The sequence below is a fragment of the Peromyscus maniculatus genome, chromosome 17 (genome assembly GCF_049852395.1).
Source record: "Peromyscus maniculatus bairdii isolate BWxNUB_F1_BW_parent chromosome 17, HU_Pman_BW_mat_3.1, whole genome shotgun sequence".
Classification (NCBI taxonomy): Eukaryota; Metazoa; Chordata; class Mammalia; order Rodentia; family Cricetidae; genus Peromyscus; species Peromyscus maniculatus.
In genome coordinates, this window is record NC_134868.1 from 13178234 (window position 1) to 13204908 (window position 26675).

A 26675-nucleotide genomic window follows, 5' to 3' on the forward strand; every position below is an offset into this window, starting at 1 on the left:
TCACTGGGTGGAGCAGAGTTTTTGAAAATCAAAGAGGAGACAGAAATGGAAATTGGTAACCAGATTCCCGAGGGCCTAGGGAACCCTCCCACAGGTAGTCTTAGGCTCCAGAGAACACAGTGCCAGAGAAGGGCTTCATGCTTTATGCAGAACGACCCAAAAGCCCTGGAAGGGGGCGGGCCCCCCGGGGGGGGGTGGCTGAAAGATGAGACCAACCACTGCATTCCTGTGGGTAAAGAGAGCAAGGCTCTGCAATGGTAACGTCCAACAGCATCGCAAACACAAGGGTGCTGGCTGGGTGTGGTGGGTGCTGGCTGGGTGTGGTGGCGCACGCCTTCAATCCCAATACTTAGGAGACAGAGGCAGGTGGATCTCTGAGTTCGAGACCAGCCTGGTCTACAGAGTGAGTTCTAGGGCGGCCTGGGCTACACAGAGAAATCATCTCAGGAAAAAAAAAAAAGGAGCGGTGGGGTGCTGTAGCTAATGGCTGGGTGACCCTGAGCCTCCATTCGGAGCACCAGAAGGAGGACAAGACCAGAAGCAAAAGGAGATGTCACAGGAAGGGGAGGATCGGAGGACAAAGGCAGTGTGACCAGCTGGGTGTGAGCGCTGGCCAACCTTCCAGGTAGGAAAGGCAGCCTGGCTGAATGAAACCAGAGATGATGCCTAAGTCGGGACCGCAGGGGAGTGTCTGCAAGGCACTGGCCAGGAAGAGGAGCCACTTAAAGTCACGAGATTCAAACAGGACCCAGCCAGAAACAAGAACGGACAGGGAGAGAGCTTTGGGGGAAAGGCTGGGGACAGGAGGAAGGAACAAGGCAGTTTCAAGCACGGCACGGAGTGCAGGCTGAGACGAGAGGGCAGGTTTCGGGACCAGGAGCACGTGAAGACGGAAGGTCGACTGCAAAAGCATTGCCGGAAGTGAGTCAGTGGGAGGAAACGCAGGTGAGGGCACAGGTTGGCCAGGGCTTGCTCCGGAGGAGGGCGAGGTGCGCAGCTGGTTTGAGATGTTGGGAGAGGGGAATCCACGGCAGAGGGAGAGACCGAAATCACAGGCTGACACAGGGAACCAAGTCAGGAGAAAAGGAGGCAGAGGCTTCCAGAAGCAGGGCCTCGTCTTCCTCCGGCAGACAAGCGGGACAGAGGCCCGCGGCCCTCGGCAGCTGCCACGCGGCTCAGAGCCTTCTCTGAACGCAGCAGCAGCAGCAGCAGCAGCAGCAGCAGCAGCAGCAGCAGCAGCAGCAGCAGCGGAGCTATATAAAGCAGCACGCTTGCAAAGTCACTCGGGGAAGAAACAATGTTCTGACTAACGCCATTCTTCTAGCTGGTGTCGTGACACTCGACGGCTGCTTGACTGTTGACTCAGAGTCTGTCTCTTTTGTTTAGTGTTCTCTGCATGAATGGAGGCCGTGGGTGAGTGAGCCACGCCGGTACGTGAATGAAGAAGAGCCTTCCAGACAACACAAATCATACCTTACGTAAAAGAGGATATTTTGCTTCTGAAATTAAGTTCACCTCCCTACTGGGTTGGTCTCCTGTAATCACTTGACATTTACAGTTCGGGATTCAACTTCATAAGCCAAAATGATTCTGCTCTTCGTGGTAACTACCTACATACCGGGTGCTTTTCCTGACCACCGTAACAAAAATCACCCCACAGTAGTGAAAAACAAAATATGTAAAATGCAATAAATCTGATGTAGCTTGATTTTTGCTTTTTTTTTTTTTCCAGGAGAGACTAGAATACACCAGTTTGGTGATGAACGAGATAACTAACCATAGCCCACGTAACCACACCCTAATCCCCCAAGGAAAGACCACACTAAGAAAGCAAACAACAGCAGTACATGTCACTAGGTCTGTGGCTTTGAAAATAATTCTCCACGATGATCCATCAATTTCCTAAGTGACCGCTGTAGATAACGAAAACCTGTCTCTATAAATCTATTTAATACAGTATGCCAAAACTGCCTATGAGGTTGCTCTTTCAACCATGATGAGGTGATGGGCTAAATAAGCTATACTGTCATTAGTCACCCCCTAATTCTAAATCTATATTGTACCCTTTCAGTGTCCTAAATGCTCTTAAAAACACATTTCGGGGATGGGGGGTGGGAATCACAGTTCAGTTAACATTGATGCGGTGGCACACATCTACAACACCAGCACTTGGGAGCATGAAGCAGGGGGATGAAGGATTTGAGACCAGCCTTGGCTATGTAATAAGTTCAAGGCTAGCCTGATCTAGATAAGACAGTGACTAATATATATATATATATATATATATATGTATATATATACACACATATATATTTATATTACAGTATGTTATATTTCTAATATATATTAGAAATACATATTATTTCTAACTAGAAAATGATAATGGGGGACTGAAGATATGGCCCTGTAGTCAAGCACTTGCCTAGTGTATAAAACACTCCGGCTTCCATACATGCACTGCAGAAGAGCAAGAAAAAGAAAGGAAAAACCGAGATGGTAGGAAATACTACAAATCATCAAACTCCACCATTAATCAATAACCTCTTTCCGAAAACCTCAATTTCTAGGTACTAAAAAACACCGAGACGCCAAATGAAAAACAAAAGACCATTCCCCATTTCATGTTGAAAAATGTTCCCCGTGAACAAACTGTATCTGTCATCAAATATTTCATCTTCTCCTGGTAGGTGTATGGAAAAATGATTCACGGAGACCATCCATAGACTACAGAAATATGCGGCTGGGGCATCCTAACAGGTGTCAGGTGCTGAGCAGAATTTATGCCTGTAACTTGTAACTGAGCCACAGCAACATGTTCCTTTTAGAACCTGAATTAGCGTTTTATATTCTGAAACAGTCGGCCAGAGTGGCTGGGCTCCCTGGGCGTTCTGTAACATCCATGCATTATTTATTTTACTACACTGCCACATAGGGCTGAGATCACTCTCTGTGTGCCTGGCTCCACCCGTGGGCTGGAAACAACTTTGCCAGCAGAGTCTGTATATCTCCAACGACAGCATGCCCACACAAGCAAACCTAGTACTTTTCACAGGGCAAGGCCACAGGAGCATTGCAAAGAGCACACACCATCCTGGGATATGTGAGCAGAATGTATTGCATTCCCAAAGAGCTTCGATTCAGGAAAGTTAAAAAGTAGATAAATCATGAGTAGATAAAAAGGACCCACCCAGTAGTGGAGTCAGCATCCCAAAAGTTTAAGCTGAATTTTTTATTAAGCTTTTTAATCTCCTTTAAAAGTTACATAATACAGGCCAGAGAGGTTGCTCGGCAGGTAAAGGCACTTGCTGCCACATGTGCTGACCTGAGCTGCCACGTAGTAGGAGAACACTGAACTTCGGCGGTTTTCCTCTGATCTGCGCATCTGCACCAAGCCATGCACCCATGCGCGTTCGCGTGCACAAATGCACACATGCACGCACGTACGCACGCACGCACACACGCACACACGTACGCACGCACGCGCACACGCATAAATAATAAAGAAATAAATGTAGTAAGTCTTTTAATATTACACATGTACCTCAGCTACTGTCTTCCTTCAGAACTTATTCCACTATTCTACTATTTTAAGTTGTAATTAGATCGCCACTGAATATATAGTCTTAATGGATTCTTCCATAAGGGTTAAAAATCTGTACTAGGCTAGGGATGCCGGTTCCATCTCCTGCACTGGGGGCAGAGGCAAGGGGATCTCTGTGAGTCAAGGCCAGTCTAGTCTACAGAGACAGTTCCGGGACAGCCAGGGCTACACAGAGAAACCCTGTCTCAAATAAACAAAACAAAACAAAACAAAACAAAACAAAACAAAAACTGCACTAAAAAATACTTGCGCAAAGAGATTATCCTCCAACGTAGATGGTCCACACGCACAGCTGTCAAGTGTGAGCACACACACTCATTTCCTATGACAGCTACCACAAACTTCGTGTCTTTGCACAGCACAAATCAGAGTTTTGGAGGTCAAACGTCTGAAAGGGTCCTTCTGAGCTAAACCCACGATGCTGACAGGGAGGCGTTCCTGTCTGGAAGCTCTAGGGGAGAATTAATTTTCTTGACTCTTCCAGAGCCCAGAGGCTGCACTGCTCTGTAGAGTGTCTGCTTCCTCTCTCTCCCACAGCAGGATCATCACCCTAACCTGGTCTTCTGCCTCCATCCACTTCAGGAAAACTCCTGTGATTACCCGGGACCCCTAAGCAATCCTGGCTCCTCATGTCAAGGTCAGCCGACTGGCCCCCTTAATTCCACTTTACCACAGAACCAGCCACACATCCATAGGTTCTTCATGCTCACACACGAGTTATTTAGATGTCCCTGTCTAGTTCAGGAATTCTAATTCTGATGAATTCTTCTACAGATGCCTTTGGCCCTGTAGTGTTGTTGTTGTTGTTGTTGTTGTTGTTGTTTTTAAATGCATCCTTAAAAAAAAAAAATTCTAGATGTTTCCAAGGGTGCAAACCAGAAATAGCTCAACCTAAGTTTTAAGAACCATCATGGCCCCATTCGCAATCACACTGGAACGTCTGGTCTCTAAAGGTCCTGAGGCACCTGTCCACGGTTATAATCTACACAGCTATGAGCAGGCTGACACACGACTACATTTTTGTTTTTAGTCTCAAATGATAGAGTGTTTTTTTTTTCATAATTTCTTAAGGTCTCCATTTAGTTAAACAAAGATATCTGAACTCTGTCACTGTTTTCCAATAAAAATAAAATATAATATTTTATATTATAATATTATAATATTTTCATCCCAACCTCATGTTTAGGGAAACAAACTCATATTTGCAAATTTTTTTCATTTTCTATTTAGAAAAGAGACTTACATAGGATGATTGTATTAATAATCAATAAGTAAGTTATTAGGAGCTGGGGGGACGGCTCAGCAGTGAACAGCACGGTCTACTCTGGCAGCGGACCTAGATTCAGGTCCCAGCACCCACACGGCGGCTCACAGTCATCTGTAACTCCTATTCCAAGGGACATAATGCCTGAAAAAGTGGGCACCAGGGATGCATGTGGTATAAACACATAAAGTAAAATAAATATTTTTAAAAATAAATTATTGTCAGACACAACCCAATTCTCTAATACTTTTCTGGCCACTAAATGCCAACAGGGACGATTTTCTGAACCCTCAAAACAGCACCTGAGGGGCCAAAGAGATGGCTCAGCAGGCCAAGGTGTTTGTTGCCAGGCTCGATGACCTGAGTTCAATCCTCAGGGACCCCGTTTGGCTGAAGGAGAAAAGCAACTCCACAAGGTGGTCCTCTGACCTCCGCGTATACCATGCATGTGTGCAACCACCAACACACCCACACACAGGTCATAATAAACAAATCAATCAATGAAGTGTAAATCACTATTGAGATGGCTCAGTGGGCGAAGGGACCTGCTACCAAGCTTCACAACTTAAGTTCAGTCCCCAGTGGTTGAAGGAAGGAACCAACTCCCCCACTCTACACACACACACACACACACACACACACACACACACACACACACACTATGGTATGCATGTGCACGCACACATACATACACACAATAAAAGTAGCTTTAAAATTCTAATAATGTTAATTTAATCATAATAATTCTAGAATACATGACTTGCTTTTTTCAAAGTGTGTTCTTTAAAACACCTGTAAATATGGATTGTTGTACGTGCATTAAAAACAAATAGCTATTCTGCAGTCATGATGAGGCGTGTCCACCACACTACCCTGTTAGAGGGCCATGATGCACACTGTCAGAAGTCCCAAAGCAGCAAAGCCTCTAAGTTTAACATGGGCGTCTTCAGAAAGTTTGCCTGCCCCCTTCTCCCGCTATGCCAATGAGAAGAGGAAAATAAATGACCAGTGAATCCCCACCGAGGATTTCTCATTTAGGAAGCACTCACAACTTACTCATCCCGGCTGGGAACACAGCCAAACTCAGCTTAGCCTCTAAGTGTACAGGGGATAAATAAACAGAAAAGCATTTGCAAATATCACATGCAGGATCAAAGCCAAACTGCAACTATGATTAAAATTTACTCCAGACAACACAAATATGAAGAAGGTTCTGTTGCCTATCATTTAAAAACAAACGCAGACTTCAATAGGACTTTCAACGGGGCAAGTCTCTATATAAACTTGACTATGTTTATAACTAACGCAAACGCAGCTTGGTCCCAGATAAAGCCATGGAAGGTCCCCCCCCCCCATTCCCTATATCTGAGCAACAGACTTTTGTTTAAAATGTTTTCTCGATGTGTATGAGTGTTTGTCCGTATGTACGCACATCACCCGTATGCCTGGTGACAACAAGGATAGAAAGGGGTGTCAGATCCCCTGGAATTGGAATCACAGTTACTTGTGAGCTGCCCTTTGGTGCTGCAAGGACAGGAAATGCCCTTAACCTCTGACCGTCTCTCTAGCCATCAGGCTTTTTAAAAAGCCCTTCAAAGTCTCCTTCACGTGCTAAGCAAGCAATAACATTCAACTAAAAGAAATTCAAGTGCATTTTGAAGCTTTAGGAAATCTTTTAAATGACTTTTATTCTGGTTTTTTTTTTCCACAAAATTCTACAAATATGTCAACCCAAGTTTTAAAATGTTTTCTTTAACCAAAAAATATGAACTATTCAAATATTGCCCCAGTTGGTGTCTTTTTTTGTTTGTGTGTGTGCACGTGTGTGTGTGTGTGTGTGTGTGTGTGTGTGTGTGTGTGTGTGTGTGTGTGTGTTGGGGGAGGTCTGTTATGGTCTCATATATTCCAGGCTGGCCTCAAACTATATAACTGAGAGATGGCTTGAGTTTCCTCCTTAGAGCAGTGGTTCTCAACCTTCCTAATGCTGTGACCCTTTAATACAGTTCCTTATGCTGTGGTGACCCCCAACCATAAAATTATTTCATTGCTACTACATAACTCTCATTGTATTACGGTTATGAATTGTAATGTACACGTCTGACCTGCAGGATATCTGATCTGTAACCCCCAAAGGGGTTGCAAGCCACGGGTTGAGAGCCGATCGATGCCTTAAAGGCCTGTGATACGACATTCGTTTACGTGGTGCTGGGCAAACTGCTTCACGCACGCCAGGCAAGCACGCTGAGGTACCAACGGGGGTACTTCACCAGCCCAAGCGGTGACTTTAAAGACTTCCGGTTCGTAAAGAGAAAAGGGAGAGGGGCTGGAGAAACGGCTCGGCCGTTAGGAGTCCTGGCGCTCTTGCAGAGACCCCAAGTTCAGTGGCCAGCACCCTAGCTGGCTGGCTCACAACGACGGATGACATCAGCTCCCAGAGACCTGATGCCCACATTCATACACATGCTCACACACAAACAGATACGTGTAAAAAAAAATTTTTAAAGCCCCAAATAAAATTGTAAAAAAGGAAAAGGAGAAAGATTCAACTGTTTTTTACAACTTTAGAGTTGTATCTTGGATAAAACGCCACAGCTGGGCAAGGCCAGGACCCTGGCCAAACAGACAGGCACAGCAGGTTAGGAGGACAGCGCACACCAAGGCCGGGACAGAGGACCCGGCTCAGAGGGCCCCATGACCTAGACAACCAAGAAGGGCCTGGGAAGTACCTGCAAGGCCAGGGAGGATGTCAGCTCACCGGGCTGCTGTAGTACATGCTGAAAGTTTCTGGACTTTGTTCTAGGTACGAAGGTAGACTTTAAAGGAGTTTTTAGAAGAGTTAGATGTTCAGCTCCACATCGGAGAAGGACCCTGGAACAATGTGGAGAATGAAATGGAGGAAGGAGAAGCCACAGAGAGGTGGACCGAGCAAGGACCCTCGTGGCTCCACAGTGCCTTCAAAACCCTTCCGCTGTTCATCCACTGTTGGATGGGGACAGGGGATCCGAAGTGACAGATTCGGAAACAGTATCTCGACTAGATTAAAAGACTTCCCCCGGGTCACATATTAATGGATAAAAGGCTGAAATGAACCCTAAGACTACTGTATTTTCATTTTCCTGGCCCTGACTTTCCAATCCTTTGAGGTTAAATGACATGTCCTATTTAGGTCATATCATTTTCCTGGGCAATGACTGGGACAAAGAAACTGAAGATGATTAGATAACTCTCTGATACACACACACACACACACACACACACACACACACACATCGGTTTACTTGGAGGAGCCATAATTTAATTCTGAAAATTAGCAGCTACTGGGTCTGTTCACCACCCCTTGCCATTCATGTATCTCAAAGCCCCAACTAAGGGGCTGGAGATGCTCCTGTGGTTAAGAGCACTTGGCTGCTCTTCCAGAGGACCTGGGTTCAAGTCCCAGCACCCACACGGCAGCTCACAACTGCCTGTAACTTCAGTCTCAGGTGATGCAGTGCCCTCCACTGGCCTCCACAGGCACCGGGCACATGTGGTCTGCATGCAGGCAAAACATCCACATACACAAAATCAAATAAAAATTAAAGCCCCAAATAAGGTTGACACCCATCAATCAAGTGAGCAGGACTTCAGTCCCTAAACTCTGAATATGTAATCTACTAACAGGCCAATCCATAGCCTGAACAGTCTGGTTGTAAATACTAAGCCTTCACGTGCAGCAAATTATTTCCATTAAAACTGTGGAGTAGACAAGGACAGTGGAGCTTGCCTCTAAGGCAGGAAAAGGAGGGTAGTTCAAGGCTAGCCTGGGCAAAATAACAAGACCCTGTTTTACTTACACACACACACACACACACACACACACACACACACTCACACTCTAAAAATTCCGGCTTTGACTTGGAAGAGCTGGCAAATGGGATGCTCTCATTAATTTAATAATGTATTTATCTGGCAGGTAGCATATAACATATATACACATACATAATGGAATTATCGATTTTCAGAGAATGGTAATAAAAGAATCTAAGGCTAAAAACATACTGAATATGCTCATCCAAGGTCTTCACTGTAATATACAATGATAACTAACATTTAGTGAAGCCTTACCACAGGCAGGCACTTCTCTCCATGTTTTATGCCTATTAACTCATTGCATTACCGTTTACTTCATTTAGCTCGGTGATAAACAAGAGCTCTTGTAAGTCATTAAAAACAAATCTAGTTATTTGAGATTGCCCTGGTTGCCGGGCAGCTGTAAAAATGAAAGTTATATTTCACCACAATAACTCATTGACTGATTTTCTCCGTGGCCTGCAGATAATGAGCGGCTTAATCAGCAAAGGCCCTCCCTCCATCCCATCATCCCACAGAACCATTCTTCATTCATATTGTCAGCTCTGCCCTTACAAGCTGACATTTCATTAGGAGAAATAATTGAAAATCTAGCTTTCAGGTACATCTGAGGCTCTGCCCTCCCCCAGAGCTCCACCACTTCCCCGTCCCCCAGGGCAGTTAGAGAACACTTTCTATCCTGTTAGGTTGGTCTGCTTCAACATCCTACATTCTGAGACCCCCTCCACCCGCCGTCCTAATGCTCCACACTCCCTAACGCAAACGCCTCAGGCAAAGCGCCCTGCTTGCCTGTTCCCCTTCTCGGCCACACTCTGCTAATTCGTCTTCTCTCCACTTGGTGCACACACCCACCTGGAGTCAGCAGCACCCTCTTCTAGATAATTACCAGACGGAATTTCCAGTGAAATTTTTCCCTCACTCTTACTCCCAGAACATCTGCCCACCGCAAATTTTGATTGCCTCAACTATGATTTTAATCAAGGGATTAAAAAAGAAAGCGCCACTGGCATGTAGTAGGTGGAGTCCAGGGATGCCACACTAAGCATCCTGCAATGTACAGAAGAGACACTTTCTCCTCCTATTAAAAAACCACATTATGTAATATGTACAGTGTACACACACACACACACACACACACACACACACACATATTGGGTCCACACAAGGTTGAGAAACCATGGCTGACAACATGATCCTAAGCCATAGACCACATCTTCCAGTTATCACCGGAAGTGATGATTAAAACAATTAAAAGCCAACCTTCCCTCAGCTACATTGCCACAGCAGCTAAGGAACGTTTTGGTGAAGAACATCACTACATCCAAACAGGGATGCCCTAAGAGCTTCCTAGGTAAGGTTACTAACATGTGTTTGTCTTCTCATAGACCTTACTGTACCCCACAGCATGGCTTCCTCATAAAGAATTCCCTGACGGTGTTAGAAGCCGGCTTACTGCACTGCCCAGTAGGCCACTCCCAGGACATTCACAGCAGAGACATACAAGCACTGTATATGCTAAGGGATCTATGAAAACAATGCCTAGTAAACTGATTTCCGTCTTTAGATGGGTTTGTCAGTGTCCACACAACTGACAGTGGGAGTTAATGGGTTAATGGTTCCTGTGGGAGCGCCAGGCAGGCATCTCTGGCTCTCCCCACCAGGTCTGCAGCAGCCTCGCCTCCTCATACTATATCCTCTGGGGGGGACAAGATTACTCCCATAAGTCACTGAGATCTGCGCATTCAAAGTTTTATTTTAGATTGGCATTCTTTAAAGAGAATTTGTAATCTTATCATGGAAAATCACGAACACGGAAATTTTATGTTACTTGTGTCTTTTGGAGACGGGGTCTTGGGTAGCACAGACTGGCCTTGAACTCCTAATCCCTTCCAAGTCCTGGAATTCCAGGCATGGGGCACCAAGCTAGGCTCCAAATACCAAAAATTTAAACAACACAAAACGGTACTTACACATTATAATCCAGTGATGTGCACAGTAGTATCTTCACAGATCAACTTGAACATCAAACTTCCTTGTTCATAGTTTTTTTTTAAAGATGTCACTTCTTCAGTGACGTGACAAAATTCATGGTAAAAGAAAAAGAACCTGACATTTCTTCAATGTGTCCTTTATCCACCATTTCCATAGTATTACACATAAACACAATTTCTAAGATCTATTCCGTTGCTATCCATGAGATAGGTCCCATTTAAATGAAGCATAGAGGTAAATTCCCTGCCCACAGTCACATAGCTAAGTTGTGACTGTCCTGGCATTCGGGCCCAGGCAGACTAATTGAAGAATCCATGTCCGTGGGACTCAGATGCAGCTCAATAGTCGGGCAGTTGTCTAGCACATCTCTGAGTTCAATGCCCGGCATGGGAGAAGAATAAGAGGAGGCGGAAGAGGCCTGGAGGGCCCGGAGGGAGGGACGCAGTGTGTTCTTACCTGTTGTGCTATGTGCCTGCCATACAATCTCATATAAATAACTGCAACCCCCTAGAATAAGCACATTATAGCAGATATTATTCATTTCCCCCACTGGCATCTCTTCGGCGTCCCATGTGCCTGCCACAGCTGTCCTGGTTAACACGGGCCTTAGGACACCTGCCATGCATTTTCCCAGCGGGGCCCCTGGCACCACGGCTGCTGCCCAGCTTCCAGCTCTACCACCAACACTGATTCCTCCCCATGTGCCAGGGCTGTGCTTCCCCACCTCCTTGAGGTAGAATTATGGCCGAATGATTTGCTTCAGACGAGAAAATGTGAGAAGTCAAATATAATACTTCCAGGTAGAGGCTAAGCCAGCACTCAGCTGCCAGCTTCCCTCCTCAGAGCCAGTGCTGAGATGAAGTTCTGTCAGCCTGGGTCTGAGTGAGCATGCTGCCCACAGTGAACAGGGGCTCAGGAGACGTGTATGATGAGTGAGAATCATGTTCTGTTACATTAAACCTTCCAGGCTTCGGGGTTGTCCGGATGATTGGGAGCCATACTTTTACTAGGAGCCATGTAACTTTAAACAAGTTCCTTAACCTTCCCGAGTCTATTTCTGCATCTATAAAAGCAGTGGCTACCTCATACTGCGGCCGTGAAACTTAAGTAAGCCAGTGTGCACTCCGCATCCAGAGCATCACCTGGCAAACGTAAGCTCGCATGTTGTCATGCAAGCTAACTCCCTGCAGCATCACGACAATTCAAGGAATGGATCTGTAAATACATCAATTCTTCTATCTTGTTTTTATTATTCCAATAACAAAATGATAAATGTTCACTAAATGCTAACGTATACCAATTAGCACAGCAACCTGAAAAACCAAAGCCGGTTTATCCTCTGCTGCAAAATGACATGAGAGGAAAAGGAAAAAAATTTTTTAATCAAAAACTAAAAGTCTTTTTAAAAGACTTTTGCTTTTGCCTCATCCCCTGCCAAAACTGCACAAGTAAACAATCGCAAACACACAAATATACACACACACTCTTGCTTCTCAATGAACAGATTCCCTTGCCAGGCAGCGAGAAAGAGATTCACAGAAGGAGCCAAAGCGTGGTGCCAACTGGCTGTGTGACATGCACAGTAATGTCTACCCAAAAAGCAGCCCCTGGCAGCTAGTCACTGCCAACCAAGGCAATGAGCAGAACAGACGTGATGTGGTGGGGGAAACCAACCTGGGATGATCCTAGACACACAGTGAGGCGGGGGACTGGATTCAGACCATTCTTAGAGCCATGGGACACGTCCAAGGGCATACCCTCCTGCAAGGGTGATTGCAACAGGCATTTTCTTATTTAAGTAGAAGAGAATTAAAATAACTGCAAGAGAAGAAATGACTGGGCATGTCCACAGTGTGGCTGGCCACATGAAGGACCAGAGTGGCCAAGGACAAGTTTTCAAAGTCTTGAGTCTGCATGATTTTACTGGAGCATACAGAGAAAGACTTCCTAAAAGGTGGTGGAAAGGACTAGACTTACACCTTAAGAATACATCTATCTGTTCACATACTGTGCTTTGGAAGAGCTTTCGATGTAGATTTGAATTATAAGGCCATCAATGTGGCTACTGTAAGAAATGGCATTGTCAGGTGATTCGTGCCAAAAAAGGAACCAGAAGGGACAGCGAGAGGCCACAAGGCAGAAAAGCGGCTATGTGGAATGAGACGGGAAAGGGAGCATCCCTAGGCTGCCTTCTCAAAGTGGAAATAAGAACACACTTACTGGGATCACAGGCTGGGTTTGACAAGGGTCAGTTCAGAGAGGCCCTCCATCCTCGGCACTGAGATTGCCTCAATGGTTTTCGAGACATGGACCCCTTAATCTGCTCCCTGATTACAGATCCCTGATACCTTTGCTACCCGGGGAACTGAGCCTGATCTCTTTTCTATTGCAATATCCTCACACAGAAGTCTTCCCTAAAGTCTTCATTACCGTTTTAGTAAGTGTCAGGATGAATTTTTCCTTTAACGTCTCCAAGCTTAGTCAGCATTAGGTTGGCAGCTCAGCCCTACAGGGAAGGCAGGAAGCCACCAGTGCCATGCACACAGGAAGTGTGTGCAACTCCCACACAGCTCATAAAAAGCAGCCTGGAATCATGTTCAACTGACAGCAAAAAGAATATTGAGATAGGGAGATCCTCTGAGGACCCCTCATTCACCAGGACCTCTGCTCCGAGGAGGCTCTGGGCTAGCTGCATTCTTATAGGCCATCCTCACAGAGTCAGGGCTCAAGGTCATCAACAGCCACGGAGCAAGGCGATGTAACTTTCTTAAGATGAGAAAGATGAGACGGTAGTAAGTTCAAGACCTGTCCTGATTGGAGAGTGAGCCTTTGCCTCTTGAATCTGGCACAACTTGGCCAACCATTAGAGCCAGGGCTTACGTTCCACACCATCTACCTGCTAAATAAAAATGCCTAGGGGCTTGTCAGCTTTCGTGAATGTTTACTTCCACCATGTAAACATGTTAGCTGCGCTCATGTACTGCTGCAAAAAAAAAATTCTCATTACCATCTTCCCTCCGCAGCCTCCCGCCTGTGGCCCCGCCCACCTTCTATCACTTCAGACATGGCCTCGGCAGCTTCTCTACCCTGGTTTCTTCCTAGCTGATTTTTGAAACTACCTATTTAATGATGTCAGACATAAAAAATTGACATTTAAATAACTTCAAAGCTGATTTTGTTTAGTCCTCTACCCGTGTGCAATCCAGGGTCAGTTCTCCACAAACCAGAGAAAATGAGGCTTAATGGTTCGGCACCACCCTCAGCCAGTTCTTACATCCGGTGGACTGTGCTACATGCCTGTAGCTCATGCACTTAATGCGGCATCCATGTTACCTACCTTCCTCTTCAACGGGGAATTTTTGCCTTTTCACAACCATATGTGGATGGGTGTTTCTGCCAAGATTGTGCCAACAAGACTGGTTATAAATCCACCCACTTTGTATAAAGGGGAATAGCTTTGTTATCATCACATATCTTTATTAAAATATGCTGAAAGCCAAGAACCCAAGCAACACTGCCGGGGGGGGGGGGGGGAGCGCTAATAACGAGAGGTTAATGAAGTGAATTCTGAACCACAACTGCTCAGGAATGAAACAGACATCTATGACCAGTCACTGCCACTCACTCTGTATACAGACATACAGACAGGTCAAAATTTAAAATAACTTCTCGAAGGGAACTCTCTCTCTCTTTTTTGGCAGGACTGAGGCTCAAACTCTGGACCTCATATAGGTTAGGCAAGTGTTCAACCACTGACCTATAATCCCCAGCCCCCAAATTAACTTTCTTTCGACCCACGACTTTTCTGGACGAATCAGAAGGCATAGTCTGTGGCCTTAAAACACTGAACCATTTTTCCCCTTCGGCAATGTACCTTTTCAAATATTTCTATATCAAGGCACACAAGTATACTATTTTAAAGACTAGAGTAACTGCAATTAACTGCAAAGTAGAACCTAAGACGTAGTCGTAAGAAAGTTTCCCTTGAAAGAAGCTAACATGTGAGAAGTCCAAAGCACCGAGCATCACCACAGACCCTGGAACACCTCTGCTCGTCCTGGCCAGTTGACTTTTTCAGCATTAATTAAAAACTCTCGACGGGCGATGGTGGCACACGCCTTTAATCCCAGCACTCGGGAGGCAGAGGCAGGCTGATCTCTGTGAGTTCGAGGCCAGCCTGGTCTACAAAGTGAGTTCCAGTACAGGCTTCAAAAGCTACACAGAGAAACCCTGTCTCAAAAAAAAAAAAACAAACAGACAAACAAAAAACTCTCAAAATAATAAACTCAGATATAACTTAAAGGAAGTTTGAGAAATTGTGTTCACAGATACTATACTACTGTGCTTGTGTGGGTGGATGTTTTTGGTTTTGCACCCAACAAAGGAGAAGTTGTTGTAGTGTATAGCATGATGTCTTAACACATGACCATCTCAACTTAACTGATATCTCCATCACCTCACACAGCCATGTGTCACGCAACGGTATTTCCATCAACGACAAACCACGTATAAAATAGTGGTCCCTTAACTTGTCACCTAGTAACGTGTTCATCTGGATGTGTGTGAGTATACTTTTCGACATCCGCGTGACCAAACCACAAAAAGGCACACCTATATCATCTCGATTTCCCTCTAATGAGGGAAGCCCAGGACTGTACTTTTTTGTGATGACAATATTTCCATTCTGCTTGCAGGAATTCCCAGTGTTAGCCATGCATAATTGTCAACTAGTCACGTCACCGTGCGGCCCTAACCTACTTTACTATTTACCCTCACGTACTCTGTGTGTACAAAAGCCCATGTCAGTGCGGTGATCCACTACCAGGTCAAAATGACCATCACCCAGGCCTCCCTCTCACTGCTGGGAAGCCTCTGGGAAAGAAGTAAATCCTCGCTTTTCAAGTCATCTATTTGGAGCTGGGCAGGACAGGCTCCAAAGCTACACAGAGAAACTCCGTCTCGGAAAAAAACAAAACAAAGTCATCTATTTGGAACTAAGAAAATTTAAGCCTCCGCTATTATTATTGTTCTACTCCATGCAAAATGGACCCACATTTAAATATTCAAATTAATGTAGGCATACATTTCCTGTATTAAAGGGGACTTAAAGCTGGGATGTGGTGAATCACACATGTTATCTCAGCATTCAGGAGGCTGAGGCAGGAGGAGATAAAGTTTGAGGCCAGCCTTGGCTTCATGGTGAGACCCTATCGTAGAAAACAAAAAGCCGGAGGAGAGGGTAAAAAATTAAAATGGATACAATAGATTTTCTTCAACAAAATCATCCTCTGGCAGGAAGGCAGCAAATGTTATCCCCAGGGCTGTTTCATCTGATTTGGAGGAGGAGGGAGGCTTCTGTTTGTATCTTAAATTATCACAGGCTGGATTGGAGGGCCCGAGGGATGGAGAAGGGTTAGAAGCATCTGAACAAACAGGATGTGCTCTGGCACGGGCCCACAGCCAACATCTGCACTCCTGAACTCCACCCAAGGAGGCAGTAAAGGAAGCCAGTTCGTCCAACTAGAGGGCCCAGGCTCAAACTATAAAGCGAAAGAAACACATCTATATAAAAGGGAGAATGCAGCTATTGCTAAGAAACAAAATTTAAAAAAAAAAAAACATCAAAAGCAGAAGCTGGAGACTTGAAAGGACCCCACAAGGACAGCTGACTGTACAGCTCAACCACTGAGGTACACTGCACTTCCTGGGTAGTGGGAGCTGGTTTCCTCCTAGGAAGTCTTAGAATGCTTGGAAAACTCAGCCTTGGATTTCCCACTCCTTCAGCTCTTCTGGTTTAAATAAAACCTGATAATTATATCTACATATACGAGCAGTTATTATATATCATAGAGGATTAGACATCAAAGAGATACTTTGGTGGGATTGGGAGAATTTATAGACTCTTAACCCTTTTTGTAACGTTTTTACAGGAACCAAAACTATAATGCTAAATGACTGTCTTTCATTCTTCCATCAAAGGGGGGTTCTCTCTCCATAAACCCACTGTTAGCATCCAGGCATTTACACCGGCCTGCCCTCCTGACCTAGCAGGACATGTCATCAGCAGCAGCCGAGATGCGACACTGTGACCACTGCGGCCAATAAGTAGCGCACTCTCCCTATGCACATGAGCTACACCCCCTTATAAAAAGCAAGCCCCCCACAATAGACTGCTGGCAATGGTCGAGAGACAGCTGGGACTGACCTACTCTGGTGATGGGATGGCCAAACACCCTAAGAGTTGTGCCAGAAACACCATCCAAGGACTGAGGAATCTGGATGCAGAGATCCACAGCTAGGCCCCGGGTGGAGCGCCGGGAGTCTAATTAGCAAGAAAGAGGAGGGTTTATATGAGCGAGAATTGTTGAAACCAAGGTTGGATAAAGCACAGGGACAAATAGCCAAACGAATGGAAACACATGAACTATGAACCAATGGCTGAGGGGCCGCCAACTGGATCAGGCCCTCTGAATAGGTGAGACAGTTGATTGGCTTGATCTGTGTGGGAGGCATCTAGGCAGTGGTACCAGGTCCTGGGCTCATTGCATGAGTTGGCTATTTGAAACCTGGGGCTTATGCAAGGACGCTTGACACAGCCTGGGAGGAGGGGACTGGACCTGCCTGGACTGAGTCTACCAGGTTGATCTCAGTCCTTGGGGGAGGTTTTGCCCCTGGAGGAGGTGGGAATAGGAGGTGGGCTGGGGGTAAGGGGAGGGTGTGGGAGGGGGGAGAACAAGGGAACCCGTGGCTGATATGTAGAACTGAATGGTATTGTAAAATAAAATAAAAGGAAAAAAAAAAAAGCAAGCCCTCCTCACACCACTTTCTCTTCCTTCTGTTCTTTGGAGGCTGCCTCTGCACCATCCCCCACCCCTAAACTTCCCATGTGAGCTCTGTTTGCATGCATGGTATGACTGTGGTGCCCCTTGGCTCCAGCCCATCAAGGTTACGATCCACCATTAAACTATTATTACACCCACTCCCAAGATTAATCTGAGTGTAATTCAAACACAACTATGAAAATCCCCATTACCACCACCACCACCCCCAAACCTTGCTTGGGCAATGACTCCTGTTCCAGCATCTTTGCAGCTCTTCCTATTAAGCAATACTTTTAAGATAAAATATTCCCAATATCATCACCAGAGGGAGAAGACTCGCCACCTTAAACCCCCAAGTCCGAACAACCGTGGTACAAACATCGTGGAAATGCCGCACCTTCCACACTAGCCAGTGAAAGAATCCCCTGCAGCATTTGCAAACCAAGGATGCCTAGGTCTCAGTCAGCCTCGGGAAATCAGATCCAGCAGGTTGGGGTGGAGACAGGTGAACCTCAGACCAGCCCTGGGGGAAATTACACTCAATGGAAATCATTTCTGAGCTGGTTTGTCAGGTCTTCAAGCCTCTCTCCCACTCTAGGCTTTGTTCGTTTGATTTCACAGCTTTCAAATGATTAGATTATTGTGGTTCAAAAATGATTTCCGCATCATTATTCCCAGGACAACCACAGAATAATAACCCTACCACCAGGCAAGGTGCACTAGACTAAGAGAAAGCTGGACAGCTGCAGGGTTCCGGGGATCATTTAAAATTAGAACTGCCTGAGATCTTCATCATTCTAGGCTAATTCTCTCATTACCACCTTTAAATAATATTTAAATACTCCCCTGACTATTAATTTTGTTATCTACATTCTCCAGTGACCTCATTTATGCTGAGAACAGAAGAGGCCTGAAATCTAGCCTGGTCCTCCACGGCCTCTTGCCCCAGACTGTAACAAGCCTTGCTTTCGGTATTCATTTGAACTTTTCCAGAATGTGAATAATTTTATCAATTTATCTCATTCTTTTCCAAAAGGTGATGTAAAAACCTGGAGATAATCACCCAAACAGAATGGGGATTTGTTGTGGAGACTACAGTGAACTTCCGCTTTGAGTCATAGATTCTTCCATCACTGCAGACATGGCAGGCTACCCTGGGGTTGCCAAAGTCAATACGTGAAGTCTGTCTCTAGGGCAACAGACGAAAAGAGCAGAAGATGAAGTTTGGAACTGCATTCCTGCTCCTCTCTGATTGAGCAACAGGCTTCTACATGCCCTCATCATCGTGGGGCCATCCCTTTGTCTGTTCTCAAAACTATGTCGAACGATTCCGGGGGTGGGGGTGGGGGCAGTTCTGCTGGCTTTTTAAAGACCCTCCATCTCACTTTCCCTTGCTCTTCTCGCACCTATTAATTCTAATTTTCACTGTCAGGTCTTTGTATCTGCCTGCCCTACACAGACAGACAGATGTCCACGCGCCCCCACTGCCCGCACACACCATTTAAATTTTTTTTTCCATGTGAATAGCGGACTGTAAGCATTCAGCAGCTTAATTGAAAATCTGCAAACCCCTGCGCACAATGGACCAGCACTGCTTCAGCGAACACTTCCTGCTGTTTTTCTAAAGCTCTTCCTGGGTTTTTTTTTTTTTTCCTTTCTTAAGCCACGACGCAGACAATACATCTTTTTTGTGGACTCAAGAACACATTATTGCCCAATGTCGGAATGCCAATCAGTCTCCTACATGTAAGTTAACAATGTAAATTCATCTAAGTAAACTAGCATTTATCTGAAGTGGAAAAATACTCAAAATCCAGTGTCCTGACCAACTGAAAATGAATATGGGAATATGTAAGATAAACTGGTATGGGAAGGGAGGAGTATAATAAGACAATACATAAAATGGCATGTTTGTGTGTGGGTGGACAGGGGGTGGGTATGAGTGTGAGGGGGGTATGATGTGTGTGTGAGTGGGGGGGTGAATGTGGCAGTGGGTAGGTATGAGTGTGAGTGTGAGTGTGAATGTGGGGGTTGGGTAAGAGTGTGAGTGTGGGGTATGAGTGTGTATGGGATGGGTATGAGTGTGTATAAGCTGGACATGAGTGTATGTACGTGTGTGTGAGTGGGGGGGATGAGTGTGGCAGTGGGTGGGTATGAGTGTGAGTGTGTTCCAGTGTGAATGTGGGGACTGGGTAAGAGTGTGAGTGCGTATGTGTATGAGTGTGGGGTATGAGTGTGTATGGGATGGACATGAGTGTGTGTATGTGGGGGGGGATGATTGTGGCAGTGGGGGGAGATGAATGTGAGTGTGTTCCAGTGTGAATGTGGGGAGTGGGTAAGAGTGTGAGTGTGTATGTGTATGAGTGTGGGGTATGAGTGTGTATGGGACGGACACGAGTGTGTGTATGTGGGGGGGTGAGTGTGAGTGTGTTCCAGTGTGAATGTGGGGAGTGGGTAAGAGTGTTGGGTGTATGTGTGAGTATGTGTATGGGGTGGATATGAGTGTGTGTGTGTGTGTGTGTGTGTCATGAAGTACAATATGGTACCTACAGTGCTGAATATTTCTAAACTTCATCAGTGATATTTAGTTGTTTTGTGACTTGAACCTTCCATAAATACCTATAAATTGTACTATCACTAGCATTTTACCAATGGAAAACAGATGGGTTCTGTGAGAAGATGTAAAATAATAACCTGAAATGGAAGACATCTACTTCTTAGGAAAACATTTGTGAAGAGTTTCGGGGGGCTGGAGAGATGGCTCAGTGGTTAAGAGCATTTGCTGTTATTGCAGAGGACCCAGGGTCAATCCCCAGGACCACACAGCTGCTCATAACAGTGTGTAACTCCAGTCCCAGAGGATGTGTTGATGCTTCTAACCTCCATGGGCTCCTGAACAAACACGGTTCGAGTACACCCAGGCACATACAATAAAATATATTAAAAAAAAAAAAAAAGTTGGCTGGGCAGTGGTGGCGCACACCTTTAATCCCAGCACTCAGGAGGCAGAGGCAGGCATATCATATCTCTGAGTTTGAGGCCAGCCTGGTCTACAGAGTGAGTTCCAGGATAGCCAGGGCTACACAGAGAAACCCTGTCTCAAAACACCAAAAAAAAAAAAAAAAAAAAAAAAGCAAAGAAGAAAAAAAAATAGCTGGCTATGTATTTTACAGAAGTATACCAAGCTAAGCACACTGAACAGCATGTCACCTTACAAACTCAAATCTTAAGCTAGCTCAAACTCACAAGAATTGTCCTAGGTCTAATGTTATAAAAAGAGCAGCTGAGAAGAATCTACCTTTTAAACACAGCATTGCCAATTCTGATGGTGATGCCTCTAAGAAGAAAGCCAGCTCGAACTCTCTCCTTTGAACAAACCCCAGAGGCATGAAGCCTATCTGTGGATGAAGTGTGAACCGAAGGCTCTTGTTGTTAGGGGTTTTTACTCTTTTGGGGGGCCCACCACCCAGCTCCCAAGTAAACACACACACAGAGGCTTATTCTCAATTATGAATACCCAGCCTTAGCTTGGCTTGTTTCTTGCCAGCTTTCCTTAGCTTAACTTATCCTGTCTACCTTTTGCCTCTGGGCTTTTCCCATTCTCTCACTTGTGTAAATCTTACTCTTACTCTGTGCCTTGCTGTGTAGCTGGGTGGCTGGGTGGCTGGCCCCTGATGTCCTCCTCCTTCTCTGGATACGTCCCCTTCCCTCCTCCATCTCTTTTCTTCTCCCTCCTCCCAGATTTCCCCTCTGTATATTCTCTCTGCCTGCCAGCCCCACCTATCCTTTCTCCTTCCTTGCTATTGGCCAGTTCCTTATTAGACCATCAGGTGTTTTACACAGGCACAGTAACACAGCTTCACAGAGTGAAACAAATGCAACATAAGCAAACATAACACACTTTAAAATAATATTCTACTTCAAAAATAATATTCTACACGGGGCTCTAACAACTGTGTACACTGGAGTCATTCCATAAGCCGTACTGACCAATCACCTATGTTCTCAGATGTCCATGTCAGGTTCTAGTTAAATGTATCCATAGTCCTTTTTTTTTTTTTTTTTCATCCATACATCCATTATATTTTGATAGCACACAGAGGATTGTCCTAGTAGGTTTCTACTAGGTTTCTGGAATAAACACCAGGACCAAAGGCAAGCTGGGGAAGAAAGGGTTTATTTCAGCTTACAGTTTATTATTCCTTATGAAGAGAAATGAGGGCAGGAGTTTAAGACAGGAACCTGAAGGCAGGAACTGAAGCAGAGACCGCAGAGGAATGCTGCTTACTGGCTGGCTCCCTACGACTTGTCCAGCCTGGTTTTTTAGATAACCTAGGACTACCCGTTCAAGGGTAGCACAGCCCATAGTTGGCTGGGCCTTTCCACATCATTCAGTCATCAAAAACAAAAAACAAAAAAAAAAAAACATCCTACATAGCTGCCCAAATGCCCGTCCGATGAAGGCATTTTCTGAACTGAGGTTTCCTCTTCCCAGATCACTCGAGTCTGTGTCACGTTGACATAAACTAACCAGCCCAAGGATGCAAACTTTTATTCATTCAGGGCTGTCTCAATCTCTCTAGCAATGTATTCGCAAGATCTCATGCTTGACTACTGGGCAAATCACATCACACTGATAAAGCAGTGAGAGGAAATCTCTGCTCCTGCTAAAACGTGGCCAGAGATACCGGCTATAAAGAGCAAACTCTCTGTGGGCGGTCAGTAATGAACACTGGAGTCTTGGAACTGCAGGACAGCCTATAAAATCAAAGTATAATTTGTAAATCATTTTTAATGCTGCAGGAAACCAAAGGAGGACCCATGGGGGAGCGTCTGCATGAGACCACCTTCAGCAGATCCTGCGGGTAAAGCCCAAGCCACTAAAAAGAGGGCACACTAGTTCTTAAGGGGAGCTAGGCAAAATAATCATAAACACTCATGAATAGCCATTTTCCCAAATACCAACTGCTTAAGTCTAAAGGAAAAACTGTCTGTCACGTCCATCATAAAGCTGCAGCAGCTGAAGCCTTGGCAGGTCAAAACACCTACAGAAGCCCAGAGGATAATTTACCTGGCCCTTCTGAGCTGAATGGGCTTGCCGTGAGACAGGGATATGACTAGGCAAGGCGTCACTCAAGTGTCTCTCTGAGATTCAAATGATCTCACAGCACTCATATAATATACAGTCTAATACAGTGTGCTGGACCGCTTACCACAAATAGGAGCACCAGGCAGATACTTCAAACAGAGCTCAGATTACCCAAAATAAGAAAATATAAAATAGAAGTTAGCTAGAGGGTACAAAATTTCCCCAGCATATATTAAAGTTTTCGTCTAGCACCTTCTACAGATAGCCACGAGAGTATCAAGCTTCACTGGGAGTCTCTGCGACCCGGCCATCTGCATTCTGTCACTTTGTTCTGCTCCACAGACGCTGAAGAGGTCATGCCTAATGGCCAAAAAATTTACTACATGCCTAAAGGAGGAAGCAGAAAAAGATAGCCAGGCCTGCGGGTGTGATTATCTATTTAAGCGTGCAACTGTACTTTAAACATAATTAGACTAATTGCCTCCCAATCTGAGCCGACGCATCTGCACACGCAATTAAGGAGAACTGATTTTTTTAAAACCCGGGTTGGAACCCTTTGTTCCCCCACTTTCTACAAATTAAATTACCGAGCAACAAATCCAATTTTTCAACTTTTATTTTAAGAGAGACACAAACTTACATTCACTGGGTCGGATCCTCTGCTGCAAGTCAGTTAACCAGCAATTATTCTATTCTGAAGCTAAAAGCTCATTTAAATTATGTCATCTATAAAATAATCCCTCGGTAAATATGGCCGTCTTATAAAACTGCTGAAAAACAAAAACAAAAACAAAAAAAAAAAAAAAAAAAAAAAAAACCGTAGTTCTCTGTCTAAAAAGAGTGGGAAGTCAGTCCCCAGAGTGCGGGAGAATCAGAGATGTGTGCTATGAAAAGCGATCTCTCAGTGTGTGCCTTACGCATGGGCTCTTCTACCACGAATTAGAAACAGTTAAGGAACTGTAACAAAGGGCTTCTGGTTGCCATTCACCAAAGTAAAAAGATGGGCTGACTGGAAAAAGTTTACATAGTAAAACTGGAGAAGGGAAGGGAGGGACAGGTTAAAAGAAAGAAAAGAGGTTGGAAATGGGGGGAGGGGCGCTAATAAACCGGGCGGCGGTGGCGGCGGCGGCGCACGCCTTTAATCCCAGCACTCGGGAGGCAGAGGCAGGCGGATCTCTGTGAGTTCGAGGCCAGCCTGGACTACAGAGTGAGTTCCAGGAAAGGCACAAAGCTACACAGAGAAACCCTGTCTCGAAAAACCAAAAAAAAAAAAGGCGCTAATAGAATTAGATAGAGTGCAGAGGGTAACAATAACTGAGGCAGCATCTTTCCAATTAATGTCCGCGGGACTGAAGCGTGGAACTCTGTGGTTCACCGCAACATAGGTGGTGCCTGGTCCAGAGGAGAGGGTTTAGCCAGTGCCAAGTGAGGGAGGGCCCGGCGTTCAGACAGGCCTGGATCGGAGGCAAGTCTGAAGGTTGGGACTTCACAGACAGAGCCTGGAGAAGGTAAGACAGGCCACCACAGGCTGTGCCCCAGCCAGGAGGAAGGCTGGATTCTGAGGGTTCCCACCACAGAGCTTGCGGTCCTTACCTGGTAGATGTCTGTGACCACCCCACACAGAGGCAAGAGCTCCTCCCACCTGAACAGTGACGTCACTTTTGGTAACCTCCCAAAATGAATCCACATTATTTTGATTGATTCTCCACACTATGGTTTAAATGGGTCTCTTTGGAAATTCCTGTGTTCTCAATGAGATGATGGTATTAAGAGTTGGGGGACCTTCAAAAAGTAATTGGATCGTGAGCAGGTCTCCCATGTGAATGGGGTTAGAGAAGACTGTGGTAAGAGAGAATTCACTAGGCAGCTTGCCTTCTGCGATCTAAGAAAGACCTTTTCCTCGAGGAGCTCGCTTGGAAACAGAGAGAACTGCTCACCCGGTAACTAAAGCTACTGGTGCCTGGACCCTGGACTTCATAGGCTGTAAACAGCGGGCAGTAAATGTCTGTCCTGTACCAGTGACCTCAGACATCCTAACAGCAGAAACGGAGGAGGGTGCCCTAAGAGACCACCTTCTAATTCTATGTGAGCAGAAGCACACAGTTATCTGTTGATGGAAAAATACTACAAGCACCATTCCTCTTTTCAACACAGAAGAGGCAATCATGGAAAGGGTAAGTTTTCAACAAAATGTGACTCCCTAGGTAAGAAAATTGAAGGCCGCATGTGCAGGTGTAAGTAGGGTAAATGGTGAAACTCATGACGGTGGCCACGTCTAACAAATGCCTCCAGGGGGAAATTAGACAAACTTACACAGAATATATATGTATAGGAATGATCACATTAGAAGAGAGAAATTCATTCTGACTGTCGCCGGGATCCTGACACTCAGAAAGAATCCACCCCCAATGTGGTTGTATTATTTTACAAAGGGGATATCTGAAAGCTAATGTGAATCTACACTACACCGTACGTCGTAGAAACACACACAAGTCACGACACAGCCCAGATTAGTAGGTATTTCCACCCACTCCTTAAACAGTTTTAGGTACAGAAAACAATGTCACTTCTCAAGGATATGGTAAGCATAGAACTTTGCAGAAATGCATGAAAAGTGTTCCCATCCATGCCCTCATTATCGAGTGCTCTGGGTAGCTAAAACACACCAATACCACTAGTAATAAAGAATCTGCGTTCATCTCTACGAGCTAAAACCAGATGCTGTCATAGTTTGACTCTGCAATGATGTTGGGTTTAAAAAAAAAAAGACAGCTCATGGCAACATCATTTATGACCTTCATAAAGCAATACATAGTGATGTACCAAATAAACATACACATTTTAATTGACCCATCAACAAAAACGCATGGTCCAGTCGAAACGGAAGGCTAACAGTTATTTTCCTACTTGCCGCATTTTAACAAGCCGTTCGGAATAATTAACACCAACATACATCGAGTCAGGTTTACTCACTGGCTTGTTCATTGGATGGATTCTTAAAAAGAGCAAACTGCATATGGGCAACTGAGGTTTAAATGAACAATGCCCGCTCATAGATTCATGTGTGGGAACATTTGGTCCTGAGCTGGTACCTGAGCTCTGGAAAGCTGTGGAACTTCTTCAGGAGTGGCCCTGGATCACTAGCGGCAGGCCTTGAAGATTTAAAACAGGCCCTTCTTCCTGTCTACTGCCTATTTCCTGTCCTCCCCCCTCCCAAGATATGAGGACAAGTGAAGAGCCACAGCTGTACACTCCTCTCCCCTTCAAGCGGCCCGTGGTCATGCCTTCCCCTCCATGGCAGACTGGGTCTCTTCTAACTGAAAGCCAAGGCAAGCGCTTCCTCCCTTAAGACACTTTCTGGTGGGTATTTATGGTCACGATAAGACCATAAATACCTTATCTGGCCGTGTTCCAGTTGGGGTGATACAGACAGGAAGGAGCAAACCTGTTCGCAGTCCTGGCTCGCACAAGAGGGCCACGGTCGGTTACCGTAAGTGCCACAGAGAAAGTTAGAAACAGTAAGTCTAGAAGGTTGACAGAAACCTGAGGACTGGTTTTTTTGTTGTTGTTGTTGTTGTTGTTGTTTTTTTTTGGAAACATGGGTCTGAGATGACCTTTTTGTTCATCGACATTTGAGAAGAGACCAGACAGATATAAGAAAGCCACAAGAGCTGGGAAAAGGTGGCTTATCCGACCAGCAGAGCAAGGCACAGGGGCCAAGGCCTGAGGCCCTCAGAGCTTCATGAACAGCCTGTATGGCTTAAAGACACCACGGAAACTGAAGAGATAAGGGGGACAGAAAGGCAAGGCTTGGCCATTTTGGCTCAAGTCTGGCAGGCCACTGTATCATCAGGTAGCTTTGTGTTAAAAAGTGACGTGTCACACTAACAGAGGCGGACGGGAGCTTCTAGAAGACGAAAGAGTCGGCACACACCTGTGGTTGCAGGACTCAGGAGGCTGAGACAGGGAAAACCAGTTGAGGCCAGGAATTCAAGACCAACTTAGGCAACCCAGCAAGATCCTGTCTCAAAAAAAAAATAAAAAAGACACGGTGGAACA

The 26675-nt window shown here is 45.3% G+C and overlaps 1 protein-coding gene and 1 long non-coding RNA gene across 3 annotated transcripts in view; one reads left to right on the top strand and one right to left on the bottom strand.

The window, feature by feature from the left end:
• The window catches only part of Sh3rf1 (SH3 domain containing ring finger 1), a 163910-nt gene that overhangs the window by 113715 nt on the left and 23520 nt on the right, over positions 1-26675 (bottom strand). The window lies entirely within an intron of this gene.
• On the top strand, positions 457-1708 carry LOC143269018 (uncharacterized). Its single transcript, XR_013045278.1, has 2 exons — positions 457-945; positions 1387-1708. It is a non-coding gene; the product is annotated as an uncharacterized LOC143269018 (long non-coding RNA).